Source organism: Cornus florida, unplaced genomic scaffold (genome assembly GCF_030987335.1).
Source record: "Cornus florida cultivar Cherokee Brave unplaced genomic scaffold, ASM3098733v1 CherokeeBrave_3.0.0_Hap2_Chr10, whole genome shotgun sequence".
NCBI lineage: Eukaryota > Viridiplantae > Streptophyta > Magnoliopsida > Cornales > Cornaceae > Cornus > Cornus florida.
Genome location: NW_026775580.1, coordinates 6,044,495 through 6,055,939, shown reverse-complemented (window position 1 = coordinate 6,055,939; position 11,445 = coordinate 6,044,495).

Sequence of the window (11,445 nt, the reverse complement as noted above, 5' to 3'; positions counted from 1 at the left end):
CCAGCTCAATGGATAACCTTGCCAGGTGTCAAAAGTGCTTTACCACGACAGCTTCAATCGATCGAAGCAAGTGTTGGATCGATCGAAGTTCTATTTGATCGATCAAAGTAACTGTTGGTAGTATGTTGTCTAATTCCCGAGTGCGCCAGAACTCTACCAACTTTTGTAGCTGCGAGTTTACACCAATCAAAAGCCTTATTTCTGACTTGTTGCCTACTATAAAAAGCTTGTATAAAGGGGGAATTGAGCCATTTTGTGAAATATCTTTTGTCTTCAATTTTATTTTATTTTTGCATTGTAATTGTTAATTTCTCTCTCTAAAAAAGTTAGAGATTAGGGTTAGAAGAAAAGAGAAGAATGGAGGCACCAAGAACACATCTCAAGATCTACACACTCTCTCTCTAGAATTTAACAAAGAAGAAGAAGAAGATGATGAAGCCATGTTTGGGAATTGCCCTTGAGGGTTCTAAGATCACACCCACCTCCTCTATGATTGGCTAGACTTCTCCTTGGGGCTTGGATGAGCCCCAAGTTTGTAATTTAAACCTCTATCTCTTTTATACTTTTTGGGGAATAATATCTTGTGATTAGTGTTTTAGCCTTGTGAATTTAATGAATCTAGGGTTCTCCTTTGATTTCTATTTATTAATTTTTTCTATTGATTTTCTATGTAATTACATGTTGTCTTATGTGTGATTATTTGGGAATTGATCTCTACACTAGTTTTTCTATATTAATTGCATGTCTATGTGTGGTTGATTGAGAATCTAGTGATGGCTAGATATGGTTTTTATTAGATGGGTTTGTCAATTAATTTGATGGTTTATGCTTATGCTTGATGGGTTGTTCTATAATTTGATTCATACTTGTAGGTAGGTAGACAATCTATACTTGATTTGATATTCTATTGCTTATTATTTCAAATTCCATGGTTCTTTAGATTGATGTGTGTTATAATTGTTACTAGTTTGATGGGTCATGCTTAGGATTGATGAGTTATTCTACACTTAGTTTAATTGTTAGTTAGGTAGACAATTCATACTTGAATTTGATGGTCTATGCGTAATATCACAATGGCTATTCGCATTTTGTTCACAAGAATGTTTTCCCCAAATTAGTTAAAAGTGTGTGGTTTGGTGAACGAGTTTGGTGGTGATTCCAATGCACCCCAAGACCTCACTTCTCATCCCTTAAATCCCTATCTCAACTTAATTTTATTGTACTTACATTTTAATTAATTGAATCTTAGTTTAATCAATAATCCAACATTCCTTTGCAATCTTTTGATACATTAGAGTCGAAGTCAAATTCCAATATGTATAATCTCTTGGGATGATCCCTTCTCATTCATATTACATAGTATAGGCGTTAAGCGGTTTATAAATTTAAAGTATGATGCCCACTTGACACTAATTTCCAAAGTCAAAGTGTGGTGCATTATTTTATGCACATGCTCGGGTAGTTATCAGTACACTTGAGTTTGTATACTTGTACGCCATGTATTTCGCTTCAATTGTTTAGTATACTTACGCTTGTATACTTGTTTAAATTGCGTATTTAGTTTCAATATTGCTTAGTATACTTGTTTATATTGAATATTCTGTTTCAATACTACTTAGTATACTTGCAGATGTATACTTGTTTATATTGGGTATTTAATTTCAATATTGCTTAGTATACTTATGGATGTATGCTTGTATATTGTGTATTTCATTTCAATATTATTTAGTATACTTGTGGATGTATACTTGTTTATATTGTGTATTTCGTTTCAACATTATTTAGCATACTCTAGCATGTATACTTGTATATCGTGGTTTTCATTTCAATTGCTTAGGTAGCTTGAAATGATCCCTTAGTTCCATAGACGTTAGGTGGAATGATCCCTTGTGTTGATCTATATTAAACTTGCATGACACTTGAAACTTTAGGGTATACGCATGCACTTCTTCCTACGAGTAACTTTGTTTACTCACCCTAGTTGTTGGGGATATTTTCACGTAAAGAGACTTTGTTTTGGGATGCACAATATCCCTAGGTTGGCGTAGTTAAATTTATGTCCTTTTATATAATTTTGTACACATGCAAGTGTTAGCATGTTGAAGTTTTACATTTGATGTCGTAATGCTTAGTTTGGCTTCAACACGTTGTTTTTATCTTGAAATATGTAAAGTGTGCCTAAGCACACTATAAGAGATTTATTTTACATGTATGATGTGTCGCCAAGGGCTAAATACCTTTTCGTTTTCATCTATGTACTTTGTTTCCATGTTTTACATTTGAAGGCAAATTTATGGATATTAGAGATTTAACATGTCGTATTTTGCATTGGGCATGTATTGGGGCCATAGGCATTGTAATACGTCAATATATATATATATATATATTAAGTATGCGTGCATGCCCTTTTTGGTGAAATGAACACTTAGAGTAGCTTTCATTTTCAATTTTTTTTTTTTTTGTAGATCTGGTCTTAAGGGTATTTTAGATATTTCACTTGAAAAATTAGAACTTCTCTTGACATTGTCACTTAGAAAATGCGGTTTTTTTTTTTTTTTTGGGGGGGGGGGGGGGGGGAGAGGGGTCACTTCACAACTTTTTCTCTAAAAAATGTCATTTAAGCCCTCAAAATCCTATTTAAATCTCAAAATTCTGGTGCAAGGTTGTTGCTGTCAGGATGTTTGCTGTGCGCACCAGTGCGAGCGCAGCGTGCGCCCATGGGTGCTCAGGGTGCTTTCTTGGCAGCCTTGTTGCTTTGTTTTCATTTGACCATATCTTTTTGGCCCACTTGACCTCTTCTGATCTAGGGGCATTTTAGGAATTTCCTAGTGAGTTTTTTTTCATTTTCTTCTGCTAAGTCGGGTAGAAAACTCGATTTTAAGTGGGGTTTCTTCTTCATTTTTTTCCAGAAAAATTCGTTTTAGGCCTCATTTCAGCTCTCAATTTTGGCTAGAACTTTTCTTCCCTTAGCATGTCATGGTGCTTCTCGGGGTGCTCGTGGGGTGCTCGTCTCGATGTCGTGACGTTGACTTTTATTTTCGCTCGTTGTCCTTCGTCCGGACTCCAAATTGAGTGAACTTTTTGTTGAACTTGACTAATTTTTCACTGTCTTTCTAACAGTGTACTCGTTTGCACTCGAATCGTCCTGAAAAATTACCAGTTTACCCTTTTAGCCTTAAGTGCTCATTTTTCTTCGTTATGTCGTTTCTCCGTCATTCGAACTCTGAATCATGTGATTCTTGAGTCCATCTTGACTACTTTTTCATTGTCTTTCCAGTAGTGTGCTCAGTGGCATCTGAATTCATATTGTTAAAAAATTACCATTTTGCCCATGGGGGCTTATTTGTCATATTTTTGATCTTTTGCTTCCGCAACAGTTCTCATTGAGTTCCACGACCTCATGGAAGGTCACTTTGACTTTTCAGAGTCTTTTTTTTCTATTTTTCCTTCCGTATTCAGATCCGTTATCGGGTCAATCTTTAGTTCATCACAGGACGCATTGGCTTGAAAAACTAGGGCTGTCACAGGTGGTATCAGAGCTCCTAGGTTTGAATACCTTAGACGACGGGTTTTGGGTGCATATCACATTTTTGTTGCTATGTTATACATGTGTATATGCTATTTGTTAATATGTTTCGGTATTATAAGATGTTTATGTGTTTCTTGATAACACGTTTGGTACTATGACATGTCTCTATGCTTATATGCTTATGTGTTTAAAAGTATCCTTGTTTGACATGTACGCTTATTTGCTTAAGTGTTTAATTGTTTAAATAGCTTTCCTTGATTGCTTTAGTATAACCGTATGTTGCATACATTGACGTGTTATTTATTTGATGCATTTACAGTGTGAGTTGCATTTGATTATAATAACTCGTGTTATTATTGATCTCGTTTCATTTTCACGCATATAGCGTCACGGTCTTGACTCACGGAGAGTCTTCTTGTTAGGGCTTAGGTAAGTGTAGGGTTGTAGTATCCATCTGGCGAGATGAGACGTACGCCACGGAGGCACCCTTTCATCTCATTTTCTTTTATCTTTTTGAGATGTGGTCATAGTGGCATTGGAGGTGTCGGTGTCATCTCTTAGGACTTCACAGTGGTCTTGACATCATGATATTATTGAGGTCTTTGTTTCTAACGTCATGAGACGATGAGTTAGGACTGACTCGAATCCTTCCTTAGGGAGTTGGGAAGTTGCCTTGTGAGCCTTAAGGCGAGGTTCTCATGTCTTGTCTTCTTAGGGCAATGGTTTCGGGATTTGGATGGGTGTGTCGACCTAGGATCTTTCTTGCGTTACCTTGGTTAGCTCTTACAGGCTACGGTTGGGATGTAAGTGGTTTCTTGTAATTAATTGCGTTGGTGCAATTAATTACTCTCCCTTGTCATTGGAGGCTTGGGGGCATTGTGTTAAGGTTCTGGTATAATCTTATAGAGTTCCTATTGAGCTCATTGGCATCTTGGTTTGGGGGTTTTCTCATTGATGTCTTGTAACGGTTAGCCTTGGGTCTGTCCATTTCGTTCTTACCTTGTTTCGTGTAGTGTTGGGATTCCATCAGGGTATGAGCTGGTCTTGGGAAAGACGTGCTGACCCTATGTTTAGAAGACCTTAGTGGTCATTGGGGGGAGTGATTCCTTTCCTTGTAGTGAGAGATTGGACTCATCTAGGTTTTGTGTTACCTTTTTTGAGAGGTTGTTCCTTTTGAGAGGCATTCCATTCATTTCTTTTGATTTTACAAACTTACCATTTGTATAATCACTTTTACATGTTTATGAGCCTTATTGTTTTCGGGCATGCCTTAGAAACATGTTTAGGATTTATGACTATGTGGTAGTTATATGAGGATGTATATGATGCGTTACTTATACAGTATCTGCTTACCATGTTTATGCCGTTGGTGGGATATAGCGCGTTGCTATTTGTTTGACCCCTATGTAATAGGTGGTTTATTTTGTTTACCTTATGTGTACTGTGTGTTTAGTACTGAGGTATTATTTGATTTATATCAATTAAAATTGTGAGTATCCACTATGTGAGTGTTTGGTTTATACTGTTTTATCTTTCTTGCACTTATGTTGGGTTTTGTGACCGTGGTTGTTGGGATAGAGATGTGTGAGGTACGCAGTAGACTTGTGTTTTGAGATTTTTGTTATCCACTATAGGGATTTTGACCCAGCGTTTTGTCTTCTGTATGCAGCCTTACGGTAGGTCTAGTTCAGATCTGTGCTTAGGTTTTTGGTTTTGTGGGTCCGATCCGGGCACAGACTTGTCAGGCTGTGGATTCGGGACTGGTGTTGTCGTTATGGTGTTTTAAGATGTGGGGGTCTTTAGTTACGCCAGCGTTAGGGATTTAAGGCCTTAAGCATAACGGTACCAGTGACATTGTTGTTAAAATTTTGGGATTAGCTACCCTAACTCTCACGGATGCCTAGTGTAATACCTCTAATTTTAAAATGATAGTCTCGGCATTTTATTTAATGTTTTATTGCATTTTTGGCTTATTTGTTTATTTGCCTATTTGTTGGGTTGTGGTTTTTATTTTATTTAATTATTTGTGTGTTTTTGCTTAAATTGAATTATTTGTTTAATTATTTTTATTTAGTTAAATTATTTTTTTTATTAATGTATGCTTAGGTGGTAATTTAATTGATTGTTTTCATTAAATGTTTAATTAGGGTTTTATTTTCTGTTTAGGTGATTGAGTTTTTGGTCGACTAGCTTTATTTCTCTTTTAGTTTTCCGTCTCGTAATATGATTAGAATTAGGGTTAAAGGATTGGCCTATAAATATATTTGTATTAATCAGCCAAGGGTTTTAGAACCCTATACACGTACTGGATGTAATGACCCGGTCATTTTCCTTCCTTTCCTTTTTCCTTGAATTTTCACGGATTTTTTTTTTTTTTTTTTCCGTTGATCCTTTCTTTTCTGAGTTCAGTTTCTTGTCACTTAGTGTCGTCTCGAGTGCTCTGGAATAATTTCCAAGACTCTTTTCTTTGGATTGACAACTTCCTTTGAGAATCACGTCATTTCCACATTTTCATTTTTCGGACACTATCACTTTTCGTCATTTTCCCTATTTCGTCTTTTCCCTGTTTGTCACTTTGTTGGCATAACCACACTTGTTCTATTCGGAGTTGATTTTTGACTTCACGTATCTTCATTCTAAGTGGTTTTCACGAAATACGTATCTTTACTTTTGCAGAAAAGTACTCTGGTTGCTCTCGGGGTCCGTAGGGGCACAGATGCAAAGTTCTTTGAAAACTTATTCTTTTCTTGGGGTGTTTTTCATAAATATCTTTTGAAGATATTTTATTTTAGGGGTTTCTAAGAAAATATTTTTGGAAGATAATTTCATTTTGGGCTAGTTGTGCAGTTTTCACTTTTTGGAGGGGTCATTATGCAATTAGTGAAAGATATTGCTAAATGTTTCGTTTTGAGCCTGGATCCTCGTACGGGATTCATTTTCACTTTTTGTCGAGTTGCGTACTCTTAGAATTTCCTTCTGGTTGTTTTTCTCCAGTTTTAAGGTTTCTGGCCCAGTTGCCGCCGAACTTGTTCGGGGCATATCTCTTTGGTCGGGCCTCCATTTTTGACACCGTTTCTTCTGTTGTTCATCTTTTCTCATTTTTGTTCTTTTTTGTTCACGGAGTTTTGCTATTTGAGTACGTCTGCTCAAATTTCTCTTTTTCGGACCCGACGGGGCCAGTTCAGGGCACTTTTTGAGATTTTTTATAAATAGGGGGCCTTAGAAAGAAAAATCAGATTTTTCTCTCTCTCTCTCCTCTCTCTTGGCCGGATCTCATGGCAGCCATGGCTACCATCTTCTCTCTCTTCTTTTGAGCTTCTTCCCTTCAACGAAAAGTAATAGTTTTATGTTCGTCTTGGCGAGGCCTTTGATTCCACCAATTGGAATCTCGTTTTGGCCATTTCTTGAGTTCAGGTTTGAAGTCAAGTTGTGATTTTCATGGGGCTTCCTTGGGGTTCTTGTTCACCATGTTGTCCCCGACAAAACCTAGAAGTTTCGTCGGATTCGAAGTCGTTTCATTTTGGTGGGGATTTGAGATTTCATCTCAAATGGAGGTAGGGGATGTTTTAAGATTTTGTATGTGTTGTAATGGGTGTTTTCCATGATTATACAACTTGTTTACAGGACTTGTATCAAATCTAGGAAATTAGTAATATTTAATTCTTTGTATAAGATTAAATTTACAATAATTTATATAGTTTAAAATTGAAAAGTGGCATGATGATAAATTATGTTTTGATATGTGTGTTAATATATATTAAATTGGAATTATTTGAATAAGAATTGCATTTTTTATTTAATAATTATCTTTTGTGGAAGTTTAACTTTCATGGGTGTACCTTGCATGAAATTAAGTAGTGATATGCTTTTAAATTAAGTCTTGGCATGTTTGTTAACATACTTTAATTTGAAAGCATTTGGACAAGTATGAAAATCTAGAGATTTTAAATTAAATGACTAATTAAAATCTATTTAATGGTTCCCTTGGCCTAATTAAGTTTTTAACTTGATAATCATGATGACTAGGACTTGTATACTATTATATATTAAATACGGACCATTTGAAGTTGCTTTGAAATTTAGAAGTTTAATTATCATGATATAATTAAATTCTACCTTATTGTACCATTGGCCTACTTGAGATTTTTGTGAATGTGTGTGGATACCATGCTATGTTGTTTAACATGTATGAATTGCGGGCCATTTGATTGAGACTTAAAACCTAGGGAAATTAATTAGTTATTTGATTAATTTCCGTTTCTATTGCATTATTGATTAAATCATGTATTTGACATTGATAATATGTTTAAAGCATGATTTTAGACTTATAATGGATTTATGAGTTATGTTTCAATATTGGATTATATTGTTATAGCGTGTAACGAATCGCACACTGAAGATTCGACATGTGATGTTATAATAGCGCGTAACGAATCGTGCTCTGAAGATTCGACATTTGTCATCCTATAGTAGTTGTGGATTTAGAGCATGTGTTGTGTGGCTTCAACCTACTTGTGCATGAAGGTAGTTTCGTGTACTATTTAATACGTATATAAGTTGTTAACTTATCTATTTTGGAGTCACTTGGGACATTGTTATAGAGAAATGGCTAGAGTTTGGCTCTAGTATGGGAGGTATGAGTGCTCCCTACAATATAGTGCGCACTAGGGTGGTCTTCCCAGTGGGTTAATGCCCATGCTGAACCAGTTCAAGGAGGCTGAACTGGTTCAACTCTTGCAATTACTGTTGCAGGTTCAGCTTTGACCTTCCAACTTCAAACTATTGTAACTTCTTCGTTTCAACTCCGAATTGGTCCGTTCTTGAGTCTAAATTGACCATGTCAAAATAAGATTTCTATGGTACCAATTTCAGACTCGGATTCTTCTCTTATCTCAAGATATCCTCATTTTAGTGAGAGGGTGTCGGATTTAGTTCGAACCGGGATAGGGTTCATCTGGGATTTCAGTTCCTTTGGACTTGAAACTTTAGGTGAAGTTACCAAAGGATGTTTTTGGATGTTTTTGATCTCATTGACTTGTTGAAAGTCAAATTCCTTCCTCTTGGGGTAAAATGACCATTTTACCCTTAGTCCTTCTTTTTGTAGGATTTTGATGTCCTTGTCTTAGTTTTGCTTCCACTGAGCCTCGAAATTTCTCGAAGGGCCATTCTTGTGCCTTAGGGATGATGTACATCTCTAAGGACTTGGTTTTGTTTTGCTTCCGCATTTTGGGTCCGTTTCGGGTCATCACAGGACACATTGGGTCGAAAAATCCAGGGTCATCTCAGGTGGTATCAGAGCGTTCGAGTTCGAATACCTTGGATGATGGGCTTTGTGTGCATATCATGCTTTTGTTGATGTACTTTGATATGTTCACATGCTTTTGATAACATGTTTACGTGCCTTTGAATAATATGCTCGGTGTGAATTTTCTGCACTTATATGCTTATGTGTTTAAAAGCATCATAGTTTGATACGTGCTTATGTGTTTAAGTACCTAGGAGTTTTTCATTATCTGTTTAGCATGTTGTATATGCTTATCAACTTATGCATGACTGTATGTTGCATACATTGACGTGGTAATTATTTGATGCATTCATTGAGCAAGTTGCATTCGATCATAATAACTCGTATTATTAATGATCTCGTTTCCTTTTTACGCATATAGCATCACAATCCTAACTCACAGAGAGTCTTCTTATTAGGGCTCAGGTGAGCGTAGTGTTGTAGTATCCGTTTGGCGAGATGAGACGTAGGCCACGGAGACTTCATTTTGTCTCATTTTCTTTTGTCTTTTCGTGATGTAGTCATGGTGGTGTTAGAGGTATCGATGTCATCTCTTTGGACTTCGTGGTGGTCTTGACATCATTAATGTCATTAAGATCTTTGTTTCTAGCGTCATGGGATGATGAGTCAGGGCTGACTCGAATCCTTCCTTGAGGAGTCGGAAGTTACTTTGTGAGCCTCAGGGCGAGGTTCTCGTGTCTTGTTTTCTTAGGATGATAGTTTCAGGATTTAGATATGTGTGTTGACCTAAAATCCTTCTTGTGTTGCCTTTAACAGCTCTTACGAGCTACAATTGGGATGTGAGCGGTCTCGTGTAATTAATTACGCTGGTGCAATTGATTACTGTCCCTTATCTTTGGAGACTTGGGGCATTGTGTTAGGGTTCTGGTATAATCATGTGGAGTTCCTATCAAACTTGTTGGCATCTTGGATTGCGGGTTCTCTTGTAGATGTCTCGTAACAGTTAGCATTAAGGCTATCCATTTCGTTGTTGTCTTGTTGCGTGTAGTGTTGGAATTCCATCAGAGTATGAGCTGGTCTTGGGAAAGACCTGCTGACCCTATGTCTTGAGGACTTAGTGGTCATTGGGGGGATGATTCCTTTCCTCATGGTGGGGGATTGGATTCGTTCAGGTTTTATGTTACATTTTCCGCGTGGTGTCTTTTGAGAGGCATTCCATTCATTTCTTTTGATTTTACAAACTTGCCATTTGTATGATCATTTTACATGTTTATGAGCCCATTGTTTTAGGGCATGTCTTAGAAACATGTTTGGGATATATGACTATGTGGTAGTTCGTATGAGAATGTATATGATACGTTAGCTTATACAGTATCTGTTTACCATGTTTGTGCCGTTGGTGGTGTATAGCTTGTCACTATTTGTTTAACCTCTATGCGATAGTTGGTTTATTTGGCTTACCTTATATGTACTGTGTGTTTTGTACTAAGGTATTATTTGATTTACGTCAATTAATTTTGCGAGCATACACTATGTGAGTATTTGGTTTATACTGTTTCATCTTTCTTGCACTTATGGTTGACGGGATTGTAATGAGTGAGCTACATGGTAGACTTATGTTTTGAAGTTTTAGTTGTCCACTATAGGGATTTTGAGCTAGCATTTTGTCTTCTGTATGTAGCCTTACGGTAGGCTTACTTCAGATTTTTACTTAGGGTTTCGGTTTTGCGAGTCCAATCCATTGGCTTGAAGGCACAGACTTGTCAGGCTGTGGATTTGGGACTAGTGTTGTTGTTGTCGCATTCTCATATGTGGGGTTCGTTAGTACTCCAGCGTTAGGGATTTAAGGTCTTAAGCGTAATGGTGCCACTGACATTGTTGTTAGAGTTTTGGGATTAGCTACCCCAACTCTCGCGGATGCCTGGCTTCCGTAGTGCTTTTGGTAATAATCATTTCCGACATTGATGTCATTTGTATCGAAAAGTTTCTTTTTGTGGCATGTTATGAACTAGTACTTTATATTGTCATGCTACCTTACAGATGAGTAAGTGTGGGCGGGTTCTAGTCATTGTTCGTACTGCCGTGTCATTCTTAGCCATCGGTCTTGATTCGACTTGTCGTTGTCTTAGGATTCTCTCGGTGATTGACATTGGGTTAATATGCCGATTCGTTGGGAGGTGTCACTCAGTCTTTGGTTTTCGCGTTCCTTCGGATAATCTTCAGGCTTTTGGAGTTGTCCTTTAACACCTTATGGTGTGTCCTTTGGTTTGATCTTGCTTCAATCTTGTTCGGTTCTCTTTTGTCTGTTCCTGATTTCGGGGATGAAATCTCTTTAAGGAGGGTAGGTTGTAATGACCCGGTCATTTTCCTTCCTTTCCTTTTTCCTCGGATTTTCACGGATATTTTTTTTTTCCGTTGATCCTTTCTTTTCTGAGTTCAGTTTCTTGTCACTTAGTGTCGTCTCGAGTGCTCTGGAATGATTTCTGAGACTCTTTTCTTTGGATTGACGACTTCCTTTGAGGACTGCGTCATTTCCACATTTTCATTTTTAGGACACTATTCACTTTTTGTCATTTTCCCTATTTCGTCTTTTCCCCGTTTGTCACTTTGTTGACATAACCACACTTCTTATGTTCGGAGTTGATTTTTGACTTCACGTATCTTCATTCGA